The sequence below is a fragment of the Anthonomus grandis genome, chromosome 17 (genome assembly GCF_022605725.1).
Source record: "Anthonomus grandis grandis chromosome 17, icAntGran1.3, whole genome shotgun sequence".
In the NCBI taxonomy this organism is placed as follows: Eukaryota; Metazoa; Arthropoda; class Insecta; order Coleoptera; family Curculionidae; genus Anthonomus; species Anthonomus grandis.
In genome coordinates, this window is record NC_065562.1 from 775,917 (window position 1) to 802,500 (window position 26,584).

Consider the following 26,584-nt stretch of genomic DNA (forward strand, 5'->3'; position numbering starts at 1 on the left):
GCGGATACCTCGTAATATTCCCAAGAACTTTTATTATAAAAACAAAAAGTTTTCAGAGTTATAGTTTATTTATAAAAAAATAAAACCATTTTTTCGAAATTTTTCGTGGATACCCCTTTCTATTTTCGACCAAAAAAAATAATTTTTTTTCTTGGGTTTTTTTAGTGAAAATTAGGGCTAACATTAAAATTTGTCAATAATCATTTAAAAAAAAATTGTACCGTGGGAAAAAAACAGTTTTCTTTTGTTTTCCCACATTTTTACTAATATCTCCGCTTCTATAGCTTCGATTCAATTCGTTAAAAGTTTCTTTTTTTACTAATTCTTTTCCTGTTAATTCTTTTCAAATTTTATTACAATTGCTTTTTAAAATAAAAATCGAAAATAAAAAGAATCGACATAAAAACCCGGTTGTCTTATCCCAATATCCTAATAAATGGGACCCTCTTTTTCCTTTATCTTGTGGAAAATCTACTTAATAAACTTTTCTACTTTTGAAGGCCTAGTTTTGAATGGCCTTTAAGGTAAAAAAAGGAATTTTGAATTTGGAGCATAATTTGAAAACTTAAATGAAATTACTTTGAATACAGCGATTATCTGCATACTTTGGTCAATACGCCATAACTTTCACCAGTACAGTGAATTAATTGATGAGTCTGATTCAGCATATCCACCCTAGATGTCGCTAGAGAATTAACATTAATATTTTTAGCATATTTTTTTATATTGGATGGCCTTTTTAACAGAAAGGTTTACTTTACTTTCACTCATGAGACCTAAACTTTTTTGCTCTTGGTTTGACCTGGCTTCTTAGGGCAGAGCATATTTTCTTCACCAAAAATGTAGGAAATAGAGAAAATAATATTGTCATTTGCCAATAACAACCTTTATTCTCCTTAATGTTTTAAGGCTCTAATGCTACATAACATACAATCATAATTTTTAATAAAGATATTACCTGGGTGTCTATGATATGTGTTATGCTGTAATACGTACATGTTGTCCTTATCTTAATAAATAATTTTATATAAGTACATATAACTTCTGCCTATTCTATGTGAACTATACAATTGTTATTTAAATAATGTATAAAACTAATTAACTTAATAATGTTACAAAAATATTTATTAGATGTCAAACCTGCAACAAACTTTGTCATGACTATTTTTTATATTTTTAGGGTTTAATGACTTATTTTCTTAATAATTATTATTGGGAAAGTCTTTATTCTTCTTTTAGTTGTAATTAGGTTAGTATGTTTTAACGGTCTGAGCAGCACATGCGCGCTAGCTCGTGTATGTGTTATCGGTTGTTTTTATAATCGCAGTTCAGTCCGCATTACTCTTAGCATTGTGTAAATTCTTGTAATAAAAAAATGTAATTTTCTATGTACAATGTTTCAGTGGTAATAAAAGTCTTTTGAATTTGAATTTGAATATGGAAAACTTAATTTTAACTTCTGCACTTTTTTTTCACATCCTCCAACTTTTTGCAGCAAAATGAATTTCAGGTTCTGCTGTTGGTGCAAAATTGAAATCATGTCCCTTACTGGAATTTGACACCGACTCACCTACCAAATCGTTGACAGTTTCTCTGTTTGAAGTACCATGCTTCAAAGAAGTGGACGAACTTGTACTGGGTATAGATAAGTTTGTACTAAGCAATTTTGTATTAACCTTGAAAAAAATCAAGCTTCAAAATAAATAAAGATAAATTGGAAGTATAGACCTACCTAAGTTTTTATTAAAGTCTTCAGTTTCTCCTCGCTTAAGGCCCATTCATTCAATTTTTGTTAACAAAATGACAATTACATTCCAATGCATGGACCTTCAGGTTTTTTATCTATTTGCCTACAAGGAACAAAATTTATAGAATATCTCACTTAGATATAAAAAAAAATTAAAGATTTTGTAGAAATACCTTAGTATTCCTTAGCAGAGATATTCATTTCAGTTTTTCCAGGGGCTCTTTTGAAAATTTAAAAAAATGACAGGTCCGTTTTGTGCTATGATGTTTTCAATCTGGTGCAAAACACATAACCTTTATTGGTGTACTCTACTAAAATAACAAAAACAAAATCAAATATAACAATCAAAACATTATGACATAACCTTAAAAGTTATGCATTTTCATAAATTTAACTAAACTATTGATTGGCTACACTAAAAATTGGTAATTATATATCTGAATTAAAAAAAAAAACCGTTGTATGAGTATAATTATGATACTTACATTTTATTTTCATATAGAAAAATAAGATGTGGAGATTTAAAATATTTTCCAACATTTGTTTGGATGTTGGAAACTCCCGAGTCCCGTTGCCGGTGGCGTTTATGCTTGTGGGCCGGAAAGTGACAGTGAAATGACAAGTGAAAGTGGGCCGTCTCCTTTTTTTCTTCGATTTTTATGGCTTAAGCCCAGGGCCGGATGCTCCGGTGTGCGAGTTCTCGTCTGCCTCGCGCAATGACGTCACTCAAGACGTGATTTGTATTGCTGAGATAGCCGGTTTTTATGTTTTTCTCTATTTACGTGTTTATTTGATTACAGTATAATTCCTCTTAACCGGCTTCGCATTAATCGGTCGACGGATTAACCGGCGTGTTTACAACAGCCGAACGCAACGCAATATTTTCCAAGAAATTCACCGGCGAGACGATTCGGCTAGGATTTCCGTTATTACGGGGAGATCCCTGTGAACTGAACTATAAACGATGTTGGATAGGATTATTTTGTCGTTTTGATCAGTTTGGTTTGTTCTTGCTGTGGGTACGTACAAAACATAACTATTTCCTTAACAATGAGTGCAAAGCGCAAAAGAATTGTGGTTTCGATGGATACACGTTTAGAAGTGTTAAAGCGGATTGATAATGGTGAATATGTGGCGGAAATCTGTGCAGAATTTAATGTTGGAAATGTTGGATAATGAAGCACTGTAAATGACTGGCGAAGAGATAGGCATTCGATTTTGTTCGAAAATGGAATCTGATAAGAATCTGGGCAGCCGTTGTACGAGAAAAAAAAACCGGTTTGCGAGGTCGTCGATGAAGCTTTGTGGATCTGGTTTCTTCAGGAACGTCGAAGAGGTACACCGATTGGCGCCCCAATTTTGAAAGAAAAAGCTCTGGCTATCCACCAGAAGATTAATAATGGAGGCGAATTTGTGGCAAGTGATGTTGGCTTAATCGATGAAAAAAGCGACACGGAATTCATTTCGCGTGGAGAAAAACTATCTGCTGATACTTCAGGTGCGATAGAATTCAAGACTAAGTTTGGTGAAATGGTTAAAACAGAGGAATTATCTTCAGAACAAGTTTATAGTATGGACGAGACCGGGCTAAACATTAAAATGTTACCAGAAAAAACTTTTCTAGGCACTCATGAACAGTCTGCCTCTGGCTTTAAAAAGAACAAAGAACGTATTACAGTGGCCGTTTGTTCGAATGCAGCGGGAACTCATAAAATTCATCTTTTCGTTATTGGCATTTCGTTATTCAAAAACTTGAATCCATCGTCCCTTCCGGTCTATTATAAGTCACAAAAATCAGCGTGGATGAATTCAGACCTGTTTAAAGAGTGGTTTAATTTAGAGTTTGTTCAAAGAGTTAAAAAACATTTAAAAAGTGTTAACTTGCCTATCAAAGCAGTTCTAGTGTTAGATAATGCTCCAACCCATCCTCATGACTGCGATGTAGATGACATAAAATTAGTTTATCTTCCTCCTAATGTGACAAGCTTAGTGCAACCAATGGACCAAGGAGTGATCGAAAGCTTAAAAAGACGATACAGGCGTAAACTTGTTTCTGAAATTCTGCAACACTCGCAGAGTGAAGACAAAGGTCTTTTAGAAGTCATCAAAAAGATCAATATCAAGGACGTTATCTATATGTTAGCTAGAGCATTTCAAGAAATGCCCTCTTCAACGTTTATTAAATCTTGGAGAAAACTTTGGCCAGATGTTGAGAATCTAGTTGCGATCTCGAATATTGCAGGGACTGAAGAAGAAGAAAACAAATCTACTCTACAAGACCTTCAAAAGTTAACGGGTAACGAAGCATTGCAACCAGAAGATGTGGAAACTTGGATGATAAGTTGTGACGATCACCTTGAAAATGAATTTTTGAATGATGAAAAAATCATAGATTTACCAACCAAAGAACCAGAGGAATATTATGAGAGTAGTGACATTGAAGAGGAAAAAACGATTTCTCATGAAGAAGCCAAAAATGTAATGGAACTTGCATTAAAATACATTGAGCAGCAATATGAGTCAACAGCATTAGACATTTTGGTGATTAGAAAATGGAGGGATATGGCATTCAGAAATTCACTGAAGGTTAAAAAACAGAAGAAAATCACAGACTTTTTCAAAAAATAATTACACACAAACTTACATACATATGTATATTTGTTGAAGTAGTATTTACATACCTTCATGTATGTAAATAGTATATACATAACTATATAAAGAATATTTCTACATTATTTTATATTTATTATGTTGATATATATGTGTAATACTTTCTTCAATACATATACATATGTACATAACATAGATAATGAACATAATATAATATGTATTATGTACACATATATAAGTACACTTCGGATTAACCGGCCAGAATCTTTAAGTTTGTGGCAAACAAAACCAGCTAAATTTTCGAGTCCATCGTAGGCCAACTCATTCAATTCCTCTCTTAAGGCAGAAATGTCTTCATTTGAATCTGCTACAGAAGGAATAATATTCAATTTTTCAACGAGTACTCCGCTGAGTGGGATGTCTGGGGTATCATCTGCTTCCACGTTTGAAAACTTGTTTCAAAACACGTTTGAAATTTCGTTTTGTAATAGTGCGCAAAAGTTGCCTTTTATTATTCCAAGAAAAATGTTTATGAACAATTTTTCGATTGTAATGCGTCTTCTGCCCCCTACCGGAAACCAAAAATTTCAAAATCAAAATTTGGAATTTCGATTTGGAATAGCAGCAGTTAGTTTCCTTTTCTTATTTCGTCCAAAATATTTATCTACAGTTTTTTTATTGCATCAAGTCTTCTGCCCCTTACCGAGCCTTAAATGTGCGATAACCCACATCCTAAATGTTCTTTTCTGACAAAAGTAAACATTCAAAGCAAAGTTTTCATAATCTGTCCACTTTTAATGGCAAATTATAAAACTTACGTAATACATTATTATTATTAGGTATTAAGTTACTGGGCTGAATACTGTCCTGTCTATTATTTTATGTGCACCTGACCCAGGAAGCCAGAGGTGGGACTCTGTAACGCAAATAGCGATAGATAAACTCTTTACAGAGACAATCAAAGAGACCTGCAACTAGATATGCATTATTATCCTATTTTTGTTACATTTTGCTACTCTCTTTAATCTGTCTGTACTGTATTTCGTCGTCTCTCTCTTGCCTTATTAAAGATGGAACTAAGGTGGCGCCACAATAATCTTTCGCGATGCCAAATGTATCTCATAAAAATGAATGTAAACATACAGGAAAGCTAATGTCCAATCGTCGTATTTCTTAAAATTATAATTAAGTACGGCAACCGTGCAATCGCTGCTCAACATGAACACGGGAAACCGGGGAAACGAGAATTTCAATATGGCTAAATAGTTGTTGTATTATTTGTGTGTTGTGGATTAATTTAGTTTTGTTTTAAATCATTAAACATAAAATTTAATTACATACATTGAATTTAAAGACAAAAATGGGAAAGTGCATTGTCTGTGGTGCTAATGAAGATGAAGTTGCAAAGTTGCATTACTTTCCTGCAAATCTTGAAAGATAAGTTCACTTAAATTGTTATTCCTTTCACTTTTATCTGAAAGTTTGACTTTTCTTCAGCATTTCTTTATTGGGAAATAATACCTATTTCTTACTTCTTACTACAATTATAACGGTATACCATTCATCACTCTCGATATTTTCTTACTGAATACTTTTTAGAACAAATTTTATAAAGACAGCTAAATGATAAGAGTAAAATATGCCGAAAATTTCGAAAAATTACGACAAGGCGTTTTGAAAATATTAACAAAAAAAAACATCTTAAATAAGAGACATAAAACACCCTGTAACCTAAAAAACTGTCCACTATTGAACATTGCTGAATATAAACTTTTCAAGTAAAATCTGTATTGTTGTGACGAATTCATAATGAGTTACTTATTATATTGGGTATTACGTCACTTATAGCAAAAATCAATTTAGAAATTTTTATCTCACACGCTCAACAATTTCTTCTTCTTTTCAATTGTTGAGCGTGTGAGATAAAAATTTCTAAATTGATTTTTGCTATAAGTGACGTAATACCCAATATAATAAGTAACTCATTATAAACTTTTCCTCTTATTTTTAGCTACAAATGCTGCTGGTATTTAGTAATTGGTGGCAATTGGCAATTATGTAATCTCGGGACACCTTGTATAATGTATTAAACATTTTTGTAATCTGGCTGATTTGTTATACGTTTTTTATATCAAGGCTCAAGTCTATCATTTTTTTTTAATATATTAGAACTAAGCACAACATCTAATGGTTGGGTTAAATTAATTATGTCCAATATGCCCATTACAAAAAAAAAATAGAACCAAACCAGTGTATTCGAGAAAACATTTTTTTATTATAATAGCATGCTATTAAGTTAATTAAGTACATATACTTTTAACACTCAAGTAACACAGCCATCCATCCATCTTGATAAAAAATTAGTTTAAACAGGGTTGAGCTGGGACTGGGTTTCAGATAGTCTCCTTTATATTAACATATTTATTTTTGTAACTGTGTAGTATTATTTAAAATCGTATTTTCATATTTAAATAAGAGGTACTCATAGATTTTTTTAAAAATAATTTACTCTCACGAGATGTGTTCCAACCATGGAGTTTTGTCTAGGAAATTTATTGGGGTTGTCCCGAAATCTGGTTTAGCTGATTAATTTCTAAAATTAAATACTATCATACTCGGTATTAGATAAACTTCTTTATTTATTTTTAACTAACTAAATTTATTATTTTATTTGTTGAAGCTAATAAACAATAAAAAAATACTGCCTGAGAAATACCTATGTTGCCAGGCTAAGGAGAAAATCCTGTATAAAGTGTGTATATTTTTTAGATCCAAATTGTGGCAAGAAAAATTGGGGGTGCAGTTCACCAAAGAGTCCTTAAGAAACTATAGAATTCGTAGCAGACATTTTGATGAGAATTCTTACCTTAATGTAATAATTCGTACCCTAAAGAAGAATGCTGTACCTAATCCTTGGCAGTGTACAAGTACATCTCTCAAGTGTACAAGGCTAAAGTAGGCTTAGGTATAGAAGATAATATTTGTAGTTTAGGAGTAATGGATAGAGGTACTTATTATATTGCATTTATTTATCATTAGTATGGTTTGCTAAATGTGCATATACAAGATACCATTCCTGATAAAAGCTGTTTCAGATACCCTTACTAAAAGGAAGTGTTTAGAGATATAATAATGAGATAAAAATAAGTACTCTCACGAGATGTGTGGGTGATTTTAGTCCTAAAATCATTTTTGAAAAAAAAATAGTCTTTTTGTTTAAAAAGTTCATATAAACATAAGCATGTGTAAGCTTTGTTCTCAAGGTAGAGAAGTACAAGAGTAAAAATTTATTGTATTTTTTTACCCTTCTGTGTAAAAAAATACAATAAAAAAATAGAAGTTTGTTTTTTAAATAATATTTTGGTATTTGCTTTTTTCATATTTTTTTTCATTTATCATATTGCTTATGAGACTTTTGTGCATAAGCAGGCTGTTGTTAAAGAATAACTTTTTTCATAAGCCCATAAATAAAGTTGTTGCTCTTTCGATGTCGTGGACACTATACAAACTTATGTATATTATATCAAGCTTTATTTATACATATATTATGTACTATGTACCTACATATATTATTTTTCTTTCAACGGGCAATAGGCCCAATTTACAAAATGACATGTGTGTATCACTTTGTATAAATGCCGGAATTCTATAAAAAGAGTTGAGAATTGCACAGTTAGCAAACCACATCATATTATAATTTAATTTTGTTATATCTTTTTTGTCTCTTTTCAGAAATTATAACTCCAGAAAGAACGCTAGGAGACACAGAACAATCACTACCGTCCACATCACGTTAGAGAAGGCAAATATTTCAGAAAGATTGATAATTTAGATTTAAAAGCCCTTACTCCACGCAAACAAAAATTAAATAATATAATTTATAAAAAAAGAAGATCATCTGAGGAAAGTAAAAAAGTTATGTAGGCAAAGATCACATGATTTAAAAGCATTGTCTAATCTTTCTGATTCAAGGGTAGTGCGTAATTTATTTAAAGATATGCCTTCAGTTACCTCAAATTTTATGATCTCTCAAATAAGGTGTACAAAAGCAAAAGGATCAAAGGGAAAAAGGTGAAATTTTGATGACAAAGTTCTTGCCTTGACCATATTTAACAAAAAGTCCAAGGTGCTATAATCTGTTGAGACGTTTTGTTTCACTTCCAAGTAAGAGAACCTTGCTCTGTTGTCTCTGTTAGGAAGGGTTCCATTTCAAGTGGGGATTAATGAACATATATTTAAACATTTAAATGAAAGTCTTTCAAATGGATTGGATAAATGCTGTGTTTTATTGTTTGATGAAATTGATATTAAAGAAAATATTCAGTATGATGCTGGTGAAGACCGAATACTTGGATTTGAAAACTATGGGGATCAGAACAGTCTTAGACCGGCAAATAAATTTTTGGTTTTCATGCTTGTAGGACTTCAGAAAGTGGAAGTAACCAGTTGCCTATTATTTTAGTAACAACGGCTGTAATTCTTACTTTCTTCTTTTAATTCTTACTAAATTGTTAAAAAAATGCATTTTTCAAGTATTGCATGCTGCTGAAAACTTTACACAACTTGATATTGTTGCTACAGTATGTGATATAGGCGTAAATATGTAAAATGCCTCAAGGAATTAGGTGTTAGGGTAGAACAACCATTTTTCTTCCATTCTGAACGAAAGGTGTATGCATTATATGATGTATCACATTTATTAAAATGCACTTGCTCTCTCTTTCGGAAACATAATATACTAATCCCCTCAATGATGCCTGGCGATGCAAATGCAAAAATAGAAGCTGGGTTTAAATATATAATTTCTGCATATGAACTGACAAGAAAAATCCATTAATCTTCAGAACCCTCCATAAGATTAGGAAGTCATCTTAATCCTAAGATGCAGTATACTATGAAAGTGAGTATAGCAGCGCACACACTTAGCCACACTGTTGCTGCTTACTTATACTCCTTAGTAAGTGCAGGTACTATGCAAAATATCTTAGTTTAAGTTATTGAAATATAATATTCCATTAATTTGTAGGAATTGCAGAGTCACGAGTTGTCACCGCAACTTTTGTCAAGAGGTTGACACTTTATTTGACAGTTTAAATGGAAGTACCAATAACGGTCCGAGGGCAAGGATCTTCGTTGCGCAGTGAAATATGGCTCACCGCATTTAAAATATTGGGAGGAGGCATTGTTAAAAGTAAAACGTTGGCATTTAAAAGGTTTAATAAAAGTGGCGGCTTAAAAATTTCAAAGCCTCCATCTCAAATAGGTTGGCTAACAACATTAAATGGCATTCAAGGGTTTGGGGTTATTTTAAAAAACAGGGGAGCAACTTGTTTACGTCCACGAGCCTTAAATCAGGATCCCTTGGAAAACTTGTTTGGTGTTATTAGGTCTGGTTGTGGTTGCAGCGATAACCCAACTACTAAGCAATTTATAGCCAGTCTTAGGACACAAATTTTGAATGGTCTCACCAATCAAGCTTTCTCGGGGGCCAATTGTGAGGAAGATGATAACATGTTAATATCAAATTTGAGGTCCTTCCTGTCAGTTGATGATAAAGAACCGGAAAATAAGAATTCTCCGATTTTAGGTACTCGTCTGTGAAACTGACCCAGATATAGTATCCAGCAATTTAGCCACCGATATATCTAATGGTAATGTTAACACATTTTCTGTAGCTTATGTTGCTGGATTCATAGTTAAGGGTGTTTTAAAAATTATATCTAACTGTGAGACATGTACTTCAGATTGTTCTGAACTACATAATATATATATTGTTAATAAGGAATGGACGGATAATAAAAATTCATTGATATACCCATCAGTACAAATGGCTATGCTTGTAGGTACGTCTGTTACTATGTTGGAGTCATTTTTAAACAAATTTGCGTCTCATTCTAAGGTTTGATTAGAGGCTGAAAAATATATAGAAGAGCTAACTAACTTTAGTATTTTGAGTTGTGTTAGGCACAGAGATACCCTAATTAAGTTAATTGTTAAGGCTGTAGTCAAAATAGGTATTCCATGGTGGTGCAAAAGGAAAAATGAAGAGATTTGTACAACAAAGAAACGAAAAAGAGAATTAAAAAAGAAAATTAAGAAACTGCAACATGCCTAAATAGTCAAATGAAAACTACGTACAGTATATATTGTTTATAACGACTGATACGTTATTGACACGAAAGCCGCGCAAAGTCGGTGAAATATCATCGTATACTGGGAATTCCCTGGGTTCTGGAAACACAAAAGGCGACTAAATACTTAAAAGAATAATCAAACCAGGATTGCAGACTTTGATTGATCCTTTAATCAAACTAAATTCAAACGCTGTTCACGTATAATACTGTCGGTGTGACCGATTTTAGTAAAACTTCATATTATTATATTAAATGTATTTAAAGTTTGTGTGTTTAAAACGTCTAGTTTGTTTTATAATATATTGTAATATTTTTGTAAAAACCGAAACCGGAAGTCTGAAAATAGTAAATTTAAGAATATGACTTTATTTTAAAGGCAACCTATCTCGACAGTGTTTTCTCCTGATATGCTCTCAAATATTCCAAGGTATCCTGTAATTATGACTACTTTTCAAGACCTAATAAATTATAAAATACATAAAAGGGCACAAAATAACATAAAAAATGTAGAATATTAAAAATTTTCCTTTGCCATTAGGTTTATTTTTAGTTTTCTTTTCATATAATGTTTTTTTGTACGTTTCTGTATTTAGTTGTATTGTAAATAGAGTTGGGAATGGTCAATTGACCACTATTTATTTGACCAGCCAAATTTACATATTTTATTTAAGTTGTATCGACGGTTAGATAAAACAACAGATGTCGAAAAAGTACTATTTTTGTTGACTAAAATGTTAATAATGACCCCTTATCCCTTCGACTTTAGGATCGACCGCTCTTCATTCTTTATAATATTAATGTCCGCCCGCCGAAGGAAAAAAATATTGCATGCCACGCCCACTTTTTACCCAATTCTCGTTAAAAGTTAGTCTTGAAAATCGTTTTACAAGTCGTGTTCGATTTTACTTTTAATATTGCCTATTTTAGGTATCCTAATGTAATAATAATTATATATACGTAATTAATATTGTTAAATATTTAATTATTAGGTACTTTTTATATATTATTTTTTTAAAAAACAAGAAATATAAAAAACTCTTCAGTCAACAATTCATACTTTTTTTTGGGTCATACAAAATTAGCAGATTTCAAAAAAATAGTTATATTTAATATTGGACCTAAAAGTATATTTTATTGTCCAGCAAGAACCAGCGCGGAGGTGAGAGTTAAGTCTTGCCAGGAATAGGAAGGGATAAGGAAATAGGGATATGGTTTATGAAATAAACAAAAATAAGGTATACATTATATGGGACTAGAAAAATAGGATAATAAATAAAAAGAAGAATTCTATCATCAACTGAAACCATATAATGGTTTTATATACAAAAGTAAAACAAAACGTAAAAATATTTGCCTTGGTAAAAACTTTGGTTAGTTGCTTATATTGCAGATAGCAGAATATGCTCTAAAAGTTTATAAAAAATAATATTTACATATTTACAAAATTATTCTATAAATAAAAAAAACTCGACTCTAGCAAAACCATGTAATGGTTTTATATACAAAATATAACAAAAACGTAAAAATATTTTCCTTGTTAAAAACTTTGGTTAAGTAGCTTATAATGTAAATAGTATAAATAAGCTTTAAAATAATATATTATATACATACATACATACATACATACATATTTATGTACAAAAAATATTTTATAAATAAAAAACTCTGTTCTAGCCAAAACCATGTTATGGTTTTATATGCTGAATAGAACAAAAGAAAAACATATTTTTCTTTGGAAAAAACTTTGGTTATTATTGCTTTATATCACAAACAAATACTTAGTACTCAGTAGGAATAGGTTTTAAAACTCTAAAATAAAAATATAATATACATGTTTATGTCCAAGCGAATAAGATAATACTTTATTATGTACAATGTACATACATAGATGTATACATTATAGTCATTATACATCAGTTATTTTTTTATTGTTTTTTTTTTTAATTTTTTTCTGTGGACTCTACTCTGGTTTGAAAATTAAGGGAATTCTTCGGTTTTTCATATTAGCAAAGAAGTCTATAACTTCGTCATAAAATCTGTAATTTTTTGTCATTTCTTTTATATACTCTTTTTCGATTGAAAGAAGAGTACTTAGTCGCATTTGGGTCATGGAATTACGGCTATAACTTTTAATTCTTTTGAGTGCTGAAAAATTTCTTTCTACAAATGCCGATGTTATGGGTATAGTCACAGCAATGTTAATAAATTTATACAGCTCTGGCATGCACTCATTTAAATTATTTTCAAACATAAAACTTAATAATTCAGATGGAATTTACTAAGATCGCTGAATCTAACCTTAATTTGTTCAGTTATTGTGTCCATTATTTCAATATAGATTTGTCAATAATTTTGTCGCAAATCGGGTAAGTCAAAATTAGATTTTCGTTTTTTTACTGGCGCCTCAACATTAACATCAAGTTTTTCAAAAATTCTATTAAAATACTGCTCATCATTTCTAAACTTTTGCAAAATTCCAGTCAAATTATTTAATCGATTTTTTGAAAAATTATGTCTGAAGATTTATTTTGAAGAATTGAGAAAACCACGTCAGTTTGCTCAAAAACTAGTTTAAATGTTTGAAGCAAAAAAGAAAATTTATGGTCTGTTAAAATATACTTGAAACCCTTTGCCTCCCTGATACTTTGGTCGTCATTTTTAAAATCCTTACTGTTTAGAATAAAATCAAAAACATCTATTAATTTTTCCTTATGTGTATGCACTAAAAACACAGATCTTGATGTAGAATTCCACCGTGTAGCAGAAAAGTAGGCATTCGGCTACCGCAAATTTCATTTAGGATGTGACTTCTCTTGGTGGACTTGGAGAAAAAGGCAGAAAATCCTGACAAGTTGGAGAAAAAAATACGACAGTCTTTAATATTATGGTATGCCTTGCTTAAAACTAAGTTTATTGCATGGGCATGGCAATGCGTAAAAAGTGCATAGGGCTCTATCGATTTAATTTTAGCTTGCAAGCCATTTAAATGTCCCGCCATGACTGCCGCCCCATCATATGTTTGCGCAATTAGCTTACGCCTGAAATCAAATTTGTCGCATTTATTAACCAGGAGATTAAATAAATCGTCTGCAGTCCGCCCAGATGAAACATCATGAAACCCCATAAACCGTTCTGCTACCTTGCCGTCTTTGACATAGCTAAAAACAATCGAAAGTTGGGAATTACAATTAATATCCGTAGTCTCGTCTATTTCCCATGCAAAAAAAGGGACTGCTTGAATTTCTTGGAAAATATGCTCATCGACGACATGTGACAAACTTTCAATGATTTCATTTTGAATCGTTTTTGATATGCCCGAAAAAATTCGTCAAATTTTGAATCGTATTTACCCCACAACGTCAAAAGTTCTTTATAGTTGCCACGATTAATCGACTCTTCGGTCTCATCATGTCCGCGAAAAGCTAGTTCTTGTGAAGCTAAATAAAGAGTAATGTCAACAAGCCGCTTTAAATTTGACCGGTTTTCACGTACTTGATTGTTAAAAGAAATAATGGCTTCTTTTTGAGCATTTTCTAAAGCAGCAGAAGCAATATTTTGTTTTCCAAAAAGCCTTAATTTACAAGACGAAGAAATGTGCTCCTTTGATTTTAAATGTCTTTCAATGGACCGAGGCAAATTTTTTAAATCAGAATATCCAGTTTTCGACCACGTAGAATATTCAGTTTGGACAGAAAATAACAGACAAGCCCAGCAAAAAAGCTTTTCTCTTTTAACCGATCCGGTCAACCAATCATCTTTGCTGTACCAAGTCAAATTAAAACCGCGATTTTGTCGATTGTCTGCAGATCGCAATGAAATGAAATGGGGCTGAGGCCTGCCCAAAGTCTTAATAATATAATATTTGGCATCAAAGCTTAATGAACTAAAATTGTTTAATAGCAGCCAGTCTATTAAATCTTCAGCTTGTTTGATTTCATTTAATTTGTCCATCTTTCATCTTTCAGCAAACTAACATTAGAAATGATATAATGATTAATAAAAGAAGCCATTAAATAAAAATATCTTACCTTGCATCACTCAAATACACATAATAATAAATTATTAAACACGATAAATACCTTAAATTAAGTACCAAACACTAAAATAGAGGGAAATCCGGCCGCACAATTAAATCGATGAATCGACAAAATCAAAACTAATCAATAAAACCGTTAGCCAAAACCACCTACCTTGTCAAAATTCGCGGGCAAAAGACACGACAATCACCGAAATCAAAACGACTAAAAACTGCTGAAAATTCAAAACAAAACAAAAATCAGGTTAATCAGATGATCGGAGGCTAGCCTCCCTTGGCGCCTTATTTCGCGCGATGAAAACGGCGTTTGTCGGCGCCAAATCGAGTGCACGGCCCGTTGGATTTTGACCGCTGGAGGAGGCTCGCCTCCCTTGCTACGTATGGCTTTACTTAATTTGATGGGGAGGCTAAGCCTCCCTTGCCTCCCCTGACGAGCCGCCACTGACAAAATGAATATGACTGTTGAAGAACTAAAGTCATAAGCACACCAAATTAATGTCCCTTTCCTTTGACGCCGGACATCAATGGTGCGATGATTATAATATTTTTATTAAAAGGATATAATTAGGTCCTCTGTTTTACCCTATACAAAGAAGTATTACTGTAAAATGTTTATACATTTTGTTTCATTGTGATTCATTCACTTAATAATTTAAATCTAATTGACAAAAGTGACGAAATAATTGATTTTAATATATCTTCATCTTCTAAAGACATATTAAATCTAGTTCTTCTGACAATGAGTTGTCTGATGGCAGCGAACAAATAGCACTTTACTTACTACTTGCTTTACAGTAGCAGAAAGTCAATTGTATTATATAGTCGTATTATTTAGTGTTAATTCTAGTTCTGTTTCGAAATCAAATATTATTTTTATAAGCTTGGATTTTGTTAAAAAAAATGAAATATTATTAGAAAATATGGTAGGGGCGAAATGCTCTTAAACGCTAAAGGGCGAAAAAAGTCTTAATCCGGCCCTGCTAACGATATTAGCATTTTCAGCAGAACATTAAACCCTTTTCTATTTTAAGTGTTAACACCAACGGTGATTGCTCCTCTAGCATTTATTTTTTGGATTATTATTATTGTACATGAACATTAAAACTTTCCTGATTTTTTAATTGTCTTCCAGTATAAATTATGAAAATAATTAAGAAAATACATGTACGTTTATAGGTATAACATATAGTGAAAATACAATATAAAACCTTTCAGAATTATATATAGTTTATTTATTTTCCCAATATAAATGTTATCAAATTGACAAAAGTCTAACGTAAATTCTTTGCAATTAAAAACACGTATATTATAATATTATTTTAATTAAAATTAGCCAATGTTTTAACTTCTAAGACACAACGGCTAATTTTAATTAAAATAAATAAAAAATAATAATTGAAAGCCTAACAGCAGTGGTTTGAATTATGGCGGCAACGCTTACTACGCTATCTGCGCCATCTACGTTCCACCTTTAACGAAGAAAGACAAAGACGGAAAATAATCGGATGTCTTTTTAGCACACAGTTGCGCGTCTCGTCTCTTTGGTTGTCTCTGCTCTTTATTCTCTATCTCTACGGTATTTCGTACTCTGTAACGCCGTTCGGGCTTTTTCGTTACAGAACGAATATAGACGACCTCGACAAGGAAAAGGACCTTTCTATTGTAAAGATATTATTTTCTTCCTTTTTTAGCGTGTATTGTGGGAAAGAATAAACTATTGGCTTAATTATTTGGATTTGGCACCGACTCCCCCGTCCGTACGCCGTGAACCGGGAAATTTTATTAGAAGGGAGAAAAAATTTAACGTGCGATGGACGGGAGTCACTACCTGATTTTTTTTAAGTGTTATGTCATGATTTATTTTCAGTTTTTCGTTTTTTATTTATATTTGTATTCTGTGATTTAGGGTAACAGGAAAAGGAGAAATCAAATTATTTTACTAGGTAAGTACCCATCCATTCCCTCAAGTAAATAATATCCTATGTAAAATTACACCTTGCAATTGCAAATCATTATAGATAAAAAGTGGGTATACATCATAATATTATTTCTGTTCACTTCCTATAATACCTATTATATGCCTTTGAATATCTTAGCTTCTTTAGAAGAAACTATGTTTGGAATAAACTTAAATTATTCCAGACTAGTTTTTAATGCCATTTTTAATAAATAATTAACTCATTATTGTTGTTACAGATATGGAGAATCAAAGTAGAGCACCTAAAACCAATCCAGCGCAATGGTAACAAAAATGTTTGTTGGAATTGACGGGAGACAACATTACAAAAATTTATGGCATCAAATATCGAAACAGCTTAACAGTATGGGACATTTGTAAATATTTTTTATATATTCAATGAAATAGTTATAAGGAATTTGTTTTTGGTTTTTGAGAAATATAATTTTTGTGTTTTGTTAAATAACTAAAAATTACTCATCATTTTAATAATTTTGTGTCCGAAATAGTAAAAAAGAAGATACCAATAACTTTTTTTGTTTTCTTTAATTACCAATAGTTCCTAAGTAATAAATCAAGTGCCTAGTCTAAGTAATCAATAAAAAAATTCAACTTTTACTTGTCATTTTTTTCCTGAAAATGACAAAAAAATTATGCTAGATATGTATGTATGTCATTAGGTACACCATAAAAAGTTAGGATACAAATGTAAAAATCATTCCATCCTATGATAAATAGTTAAGGCTCTATAACCTCTTAAAGTCGAAGAAAGTAGTTTTCTAACTGTCTCTAATTCAAAAACTATTAGATTAAAGTGTAACATCAAATAGTTTTTGAATTAGAGATAGTTAAAATATATTACACAAATTTCTTTTCTACCACAGGAGGAGAGCTGCAGGTTTAGGCTAGTATATATTATACAATTCTATTAAATTATTACTAATTAAAAACTTACAACTATTATTAAAAATATCTTTGAAAAATTTCTTGCCTTACAAGGCCTGCCTCAGTTAAAACATTATTATCAATCTGTATATTATCTGGAAAGACATTAACATTATCAGCTAGGGGTTCTATTTCAAACTCGACTCCAGCACATATGCATAACTTATGAAGTGCTGCACAAGCATTAACTATATGCCCAACTTTTTGTGGGTTGTATCGAAGCTTTCGTTCTCCCAAAAGACATCTAAACACCTGCTTTAGTCTACCATTGCACTTTTTAATGATGCTTCGTGTAATCTTGTGAGACCTATTGTAGCATCCTTCAGGGGTCTCTGGGTCAGGATTTTCATGTGGTGTCATCAACCATGGTTCCAAAGAATACCCAGAATCTCGTAAGAGCCAGTTAGATCTTTCACCTGGAAAAAATATTTAAGTGTTTATTTTTTCTCCGTAAAAAAATGTAGATATTAAAATAAATTGCATTAAAAAAAGATTTAATTTCATATCGAAATAAATTTTAATAAAGTAAATAATATAATTGTATCTAAATAAAAAACTAAATAAAGGAAATTTAGTATAATTATACTGTAATAAACTAGAAATTAATAATAAAATACAACTGTGCGTAAAATAAATCGGGCCTCATTATTTTTTTCTAAGACATAGATAAACTTATTAAGGTGTAAGAATTATTTTTACTTAGTTATTATCTCAGTAAACCTTAGCTTCCTTACTATCATATTCAGATTTCAATAAGCGTCTCACCTGAGACCCTCTCCATATGAAAGCATCATTAGATCCTGGATATTTTGGGTTAATGTTCGTTATTTGCAAATCTGAATTGCAAATAATTTGAACATTTTTAGAATGGAAACCTTTGCGGTTAACATAATTATGTTCTTCCTCTGAAGGAGCCAAAATTGCTATGTGGGTACAGTCAATGCAGCCAATTATACCCGGAAAACCAGCTTTTTCCATAAAACTGGCTTTTACCTGATTTCTTGTTTCATTGCCAGCAGATAATTTTACCCATAGTGGTGCCAAATGATTAAAAATGCATTGTGCAACCTCTTCTATGCATCTGCTTACTACTTGCTGACTTGAAGATAGAATAAATTCCTCTCCCACACCCCGTTGGTAATTGCCTGTAGCAAAGAACCTTAAAGCAATTAAAATTCTTGTTTCTCGTGGAACACGAGTCTGCCTCTGCTCCTGCTCAAGTGCGGAACTAAATTGTTAAAAAGATATGTCGCTAGGTCTTTATTTAACCGAAAATCTGCGGTCCGACAATGCAAAAGGGTTACTCATGTCTCTCATCACTCGTTTTTCTAGACGATTTTCTTGCATTCGCTGCCGATTTTCTAACTCGTTAATTAAAAATCTTTGCACAGGAAGCATTTTAAAGTTTTAAGTGCTTGAACTAAGCGTTTTAGGCGCTAGAACCAATGAAAATTAATGTAAAACAGTAAAACATAGCCAAAAACTAAGTTCTAAGTTTCACATCCCAACAAACCTTTGACATAAACAAAATGAAAAAAAAGTCAAAATGTCAATATTGTCAATGTCATTTTCTTCTTCTTGTATTCACAGCTGGACTATGCTCAATTAATTGTTTTTAGAATAGATAATTATCGAATTCTCTATGCCCGAGCAACAACGAAGTTTATAAGGAAATGTTAATAGAGTGCCAAGGCATTAAGCGATCTTTGTCTCTTCGCTTCCTTCTCTAAATAGAGAAAATTTACAGAGTCCCACGCCAGTTGCCAGGCGCGGGTGAATTATGCGACTCAGTCAGTTGTTTTGAATGTTTTGGGACGGCACGGCCGGCGTCCTATATTTATATCGGTTGTCGCGTCTGGGATTGTGAATAAAAAGTTCAAAAATTCATCAAGTCATGAGTTTCTCAAAAACGTGTTACACAAGACGAGATACCGAATGTCCTTTAGTTGGATCACCGGCAGATTTCAAAAACAATATTCATCCTACGCAAGAAGATGTTCTGAAGTGCTTTTTATGGATAAGGTATACCCTAAAACCGCCAGATTTGGGAAAAGAGCCAACAGTTTCAGAAATTTCAAGCATACTGGTTGACAAGATCCTAATTTTATGGAAAAAAGCGTCAATTCCTAGTCACACGTAAACGTGTGTTGCAACTTATTAAAATGCAGCATGATAAATATTCAAAGATTTTGTGGTACCCCAAAGTCAAGAGAAATGAAAACTATGTTCTAAAAGTTGAAGCGTATAAAGCAGAGAACAAGAAACTCTTCGACATAAGTGCCTGCAAGTGCGAAAAATTTGAGGAGTGTTCTTGTAGCAAAGAAAAAAAGGTAAGATTCATATTATTTAATTTTACGAGATTACTCATCCAGTAGCTAATTATTTTTACAGGTACCTCTAAAAGAACGCGCATTTCTCGCAGGTCAGAGAGGTTTCAGACAAATATTCATAGGACGTGTCGACGCAAAGGAAACAAAGAACGTAGTGAATAAGTTTAGAAGAATTGAAAAGATGCAATAAAGGGAAAACTCGCATAATAGTTTTTGCCCTGAAAAGCGATCAAAGACTTCATCGGATATATGAGCTAATATGTCAGTTTCTTCTGTCGGCAATATCGATTTAGCTAGTCGAATACCTTCTATCTCTAAAGACTCTACGCTTGCTAAAGTGTGTGACAGATATGGATTATCAGACAGATCTGCAGCAGCAGTAGCTACAGCTATTTTACAAGATGTTGGATTAGTAACAAGAGAAAGTTCAGTGCAAATAATAGACAAAAATAAGTTAAGAAGAGTTAGAGAAAAAATAAGAAATACAATTGTCGATTCGATAAAGTATCAACCTATAAATGCAATTTATTTTGATGGTCGAAAAGACAAAACAATGACTACTGAAGAAAAAGATGGCAGACTTCATAGATTAACGTTAGTTTGAAGAACATATTACTTTGCTACAAGAACCAGGTTCAGTGTTTCTAGGTCATGCAATGCCTTCTTTTGGATCAGCGAAAGACTTACTTTGAAGTATAGTTGACTTTTTACAAGAAAATAACTATGACCTGTCAGGATTACTAGCAGTGGGGTGTGATGGCACCGTACTTAACACAGGATCAAAAAATGAGGTCATCACTCAACTTGAAATAAAGTTAGGACGTCATTTACAACGATTTATCTGCAGCTTCAACTACCGTTGAGACATCTATTTCAGCATATTGATGGCCAAACAACCGGTCCTAGTGCATTTTCAGATCCTCTAGGCAAACTTATTGTTCACTGTGAAAATTTGCCAGTTATTCAATATGAAATTATCGACTGCAAATTACCCCAAATAGAATTTTGCGACTTAAATACCGATCAAAGATATCTGTACAAAATTTGCCTGGCAATATCCTCTGGTCAATGTTCGACAGACTTAGCGAATCAGAATCCAGGAAAGGTCAGTCATTCCCGATGGCTTACTTTGGCAAATCGCTTATTGCGACTGTATATTTCTACCGAAAAGCCTAGTTCAAATTTGAAAGAATTGGCAACTTTTATTCTAAGAGTTTATGCTCCGATATGGTTTTCAATTAAACAGAACCCATCTTGTGCATGCAAATGGGGCAAAACATGTTTGGCAGTCCATTCAGCTGAGTCGATATTTAAGGAGCGATTTGCGAGCGATTAATGATTCAGTTATACAACGTACAAACAAAAATGACAAAAAGAGTGAACTGATAGTTCTAAGAAATGTGTCCTAAAAGATGTTCCACCAAACAGGGGATCTCGGATGATCATTATTCATTGTGATTCAAAAGAAGGTTGGGTGAAAGATGGACTGAAATTGTGTCGCAAAAAAATAGAAGAGTACAATGCGGACTATCATAGAAACATGCATGCAGATATATTTGAAACCTAATTTGAGAAAACATTAATTCCAAATTTAAAGGAAAACAGTGTCATCATACCATTCAAGGCTTTCTGAAAAAATCCCAAACACATCTTCACATAAATTGGAAATTGAGACATTTTTATTAAAACATGATCTCTATTTTCATGAATCTTATACAAAGAAACAATTATTGGAAGTTGTAAATACCAAATCATGGGAAAAGCAGTATGTAGTAGATAAATACTTTTTAGCTATGTTATATAGCCTATGTTGAGGTCATACTGTCCTCAGACTTTATTATTGTGTATTTAATCCTATCGAGTTCATTTGGGATAACTAAAAAGGAGAATTCGCAGGTATCCAAAATTTGATAAAAAAGTTATAAATTTGATTAAGGAGGAAGTTATGAATTTAGGAGAGGAAGAGTGGAGATAAGAATCGAAGAAAAGAGTGAAGATCTAAAGAAAGAGTGAAGATAAATTAAGATATTCCTCTTCATATAAGATATGAAGAGGAATATCTTAATTTGCATCAGATTATTTTGAATGGAGGGGACCGTTTTATTATAAATTGGGATAATAATGAATCTGATGCAGAAATTGAAGATCTGTGGCTAAACTAGTTATTGTTGCATATGGTAAAAAAACCCTTTTTTTATTAATTAAACAAGTTTAAATTTTTTTTTACAGCTTACTGCCTCTGTTTGTCCTTCAGCGATACAATAAAAACTGCTTCTTCCTGCATTCTCTGGGAAAAAGTCCCTTTTTTGCAATAGTAAGAAAACCCTTTTTTTTACTTACTAAATCAGTTTACATTTTTTTTACAGTTTTTTGTCCATGATTTGTCTTATAGAGACACTATAAAACCAGTTTAATTATTTTTTTTTACAGTTACTGCCACACTTGTTCTGTCCCAGAGAGGCAAGACTACTTCTTTCATAATTCACTGGAAGAAAAAAGGTTATTTTACATCTGAGTTGTAATTATTTAAAAGAAAATTGTAAATTTATTATTAATTAAATTGAAAAATTATTTTTTCTACTTGTGGTAGACTTTTTAAATCTGTTTTGGTATCCAAATACTTCAGCGCGACTGTGCGAGATGAAGTTCCATAGCGGCAACAAAGAAACAGGTTCCTTCCTTAACCCTTATATGACTGGAAAGGTACCCGGGTACCTTTTCAGTTTTTAGATATGAATATCTTTTTAACTCACCTTCGATGAAGCTTGTACTTTTGTGACATTTCTTAATTTGGTTTTTTTAAGTTATTGTTAAAATTTGAAATTATGTTTTTTTTTATTTTCAAAGTAAATAAGGTGTAAAAAATTTTCACCCATAGTTGACTGGATGGTTACCCGGGTACCTATACTATGTTTATAATACTAATAAAATTTTTAAGAGTTAAATTCATATGTTTTATTATATATTCTGTAATAAGAAGTCATAGAAAATTACAGTGAGGTACAAATTAACGCAACATAGCAAACAAACACTTAAAAACACTAAAAAACATTACTTATGAATTACAGTTTTGACAAATATTTTGAGCCACTGAATGCTCATTACAAACTGGTTTGGAGCACGATTTACAGGCTTTACGAGTTTTTCTCTGTTTATGGGTTCGCTCTCGGCATATTTGGCAACTACCAACCACCTTTACACGTCCAGATGCATCTCGTTCACAAACTGCTTGTTCTCTAACTGGATTATCTAAAGGAACAGGCATTCGTCGGTGAAGTACCATTTCTATAGCCTGACGAGTAAAATGATTACCAATAACTTTTGGAATTTGGGATCTTATTTGGATACTTGACAAACACAGCTCATTACCAAGATCTTTTAAAAATCGCCGACATTGATCAGTAGCTTTGAAAGAAGGATTAGGTTCCTTGTATATACAATAAGAAGCTAAACTAGCAACGTAAATTATGTTGAAAAAAAATGCTAATGGCCAGCGATTTGTTCTACGTTTGACAGTATATTCACATAGCATTTGGTCCATAGTGCCAACACCGCCTTTAGTTTTGTTATAATATCTGTTAATTTCAGGCTTTGCAACAGAAGTATTATCTACTTCGCCTGTTGTGTGCATAGTTGATAAAAAAATCACTGCCTTGTTTTTTTTTTGGAACATAAGAGCACAATGTAGCATCTTTGTTGAATGCAAAAATGGTTGAATTTATGGCTCTATCTTTTTGGGCTTGCATATTGAAAGGTAAAAACGTTTTATTTTTTCTAACTGTTCCTACTAAAGTCATATTCCATGAATTTAAAGTGCGAGCAAGTTGCAAACTTGTAAAAAAATTGTCTGTTGTGATATTTCTTCCTGATCCCTTATAATGTGCAACTAAGTCCAATACTGTTCTCTCACCAATATTTGCCTGACGTTCACCACCTGGTGGTTTTCCGGTATATAGCTGACCCTTTAGAGGATAGGAATTTATCGCATCACAAGCCCAAAAAACCTTTATTCCATATTTCGCTGGTTTCGAGGGAATGTACTGGGTAAACTTAGTGTGTCCTCTATATGGAAATAATTGTTCATCTACTATAATACACTCTGTTGGCCGATCATTTTTTGCCAAATTTAAATTCAGCATAATCCATCCAGATATCTCGAATTGGATCTGTCTTTGCACTTTCTATACGCGTATTCTGGTCATCAAACCGAATAAATCTTAGAAACATTTTGTAGCGATCACGAGGCATAGCTGCGCGAAACAAAGGGAGCGAATCCATCTTCCACATTATAGAAATATGTTCTTTATTGAACCTATGTAAACCAGCAGTAATTAGAATTCCGAAAAATGCATCTAGTTCTACATCAGTAAATGGAATAAATATTTTTGAAAAAAATGTTTTCGGCGGCTTAGTTATTGCCAATAACCTTTGGTTATACTCCTTCGTAACTCTATTTCCTTTTTATTGCTATATTTTAGAATCAGGGTACACATTTCTGGGGATATAATAGTTTTGAAAATGTCTTTGGGCGTATATAAATGACTTAAGGCTGGTGCACCACTTTTTTCACGCAAAATATTTCGACCTACCGTTTCGTTGTGGTGTAGGTGAGTCATTCCACTGCGTGCCATCTTTACTAGTCCAATGGAATTGTGAAGCTAAATCTGGATGAACGTCATCATCATCATCAGACTCCGAATCTTCTAGCTCTACAACAGGATCGTTTTCAACATCAGAATCCTCGCCCTCTCCATCTGACAGTTGGGGAATATACTCCTCTTCATCAGAGCAATAAATGGCTCTTCTTCTTCATCACTTAGGTGTTCTAAGGCTTCTTCAAATTCCGAATAGATCAACCTATTATAATATTCCTATTATTATTTAATTTACCTCCTTTTGTACTCTGTATTAACTTTGACATTTTACCTATTATGTAAAAATAATAAATATATTTGTTTTACCTTGTCTTCCGCCATCTTCCTCTTGCACTATCGCTTCGACTTGGATCGGCCTCACTATCCGACATTTTAACGTATAAAAAATACTTTAGATTTAACGTAATTCAAACTCTACTCAAGTAAGTACAACGCGTTACTGACGAATATGAACTGATCTTGTGCAAAAATATAAACAGTCCGAGGCACTAGGGATAGGGAAAAACCCACAAAGATGTGCATGTTTATAGGGTAGAAATTCACAGAAAAAGCCACGGCTATATAAAATACATAGTAAGTACCCGGGTACCCACGCCGTCCTTAGAAGGTGTTTTTTTGTCCAGTCACATAAGGGTTAATGGAAGAAACTGCTAAAGAAAAAAAGAAAAAACAGAGTTTAAAAATTATATTAACTTTTTGGGTCAGATTCAAATGAGTAATTTTAAGATTTTGTATAAGATTTTTAGTTTTTAGTATAAGCATTTATGTTTGTTAATTTTCAGCTAATCTCTCCTATTATGCACAATAACTAAATATGAGGCAAACAAATTAATTAATATTACATTTAGGATGTAAAGTGTGTTTTTTTTATAAGCAAAACTTGTGTCTTTTATACGCATAAGATATAGACAGCTAGATGGCTTTTAATGTAAAAGTTTATTTAAAAAAATATACTTTCACTTTTCTGAATGCATAATTACTTTTTATCAAAAGATGTTGGTACTAAATATAAAGAAATTTAAAAAAAATAATAATAAAGGACATTGATTGCGGCAGCCAAAATCTCCGTTAATAATAACCACCAAATAAAAATAAATCTCAATACCCAAAAAAAGGAAATATATAAAGTTTAAAGACAAACCAAAACATTTTACCCTTTTGTATCAAAAAGTAAATCTTTAATGCCTTAATCCACAGAATAGATGGGCCTAAGTAATTTGTTCCACCTATTCTCTCATCCTCATTAAATTAAATTAAAATTTTTCTCAACTTATTAAATTAAAATTTTTGATTAAACTGATTGTACGTACTTAAATCTTATCTATAAATTAAATATTATCTTACTATCAACTATCCTGAATTTCTAGCTTTATAAAACTAAACCTAAAAATCCAGAATAATAAAATTTTAAATATTTAAAACTTCTGATGAAGAGGAGTATATTCCACAACTGTCAGATAGAGAGGGCGAGGATTCTGATGTTGAAAACGATCCTGTTGTAGAGCTAGAAGATTCGGAGTCTAATGATGATGATGACGTTCATCCAGATTTAGCTTCACAATTCCATTGGACTAGTAAAGATGGCACGCAGTGGAATGATTCACCTACACCACAACGACAAACGGTAGGTCGAAATATTTTGCGTGAAAAAAGTGGTGCACCAGCCTTAAGTCGTTTATATACGCCCAAAGACATTTTCAAAACTATTATATCCCCAGAAATGTGTACCCTGATTCTAAAATATAGCAATAAAAAAGGGAATAGAGTTACGGAGGAAGATAACCAAAGGTTATTAGCAATAACTAAGCCGCCGAAAACATTTTTTCCACAGGTATTTATTCCATTTACTGATGTAGAACTAGATGCATTTTTCGGAATTCTAATTACTGCTGGTTTACATAGGTTCAATAAAGAACATATTTCTGGAATGTGGAAGATGGATTCGCTCCCTTTGTTTCGCGCAGCTATGCCTCGTGATCGCTACAAAATGTTTCTAAGATTTATTCGGTTTGATGACCAGAATACGCGTATAGAAAGTGCAAAGACAGATAAAGCAGCTCCAATTCGAGATATCTGGATTATGCTGAATTCAAATTTTATAAAACTAAACCCAAAAATCCAGAATAATAAAATTTTAAGGCCGGACCTGTGCAACATTTCACGCTTGAGT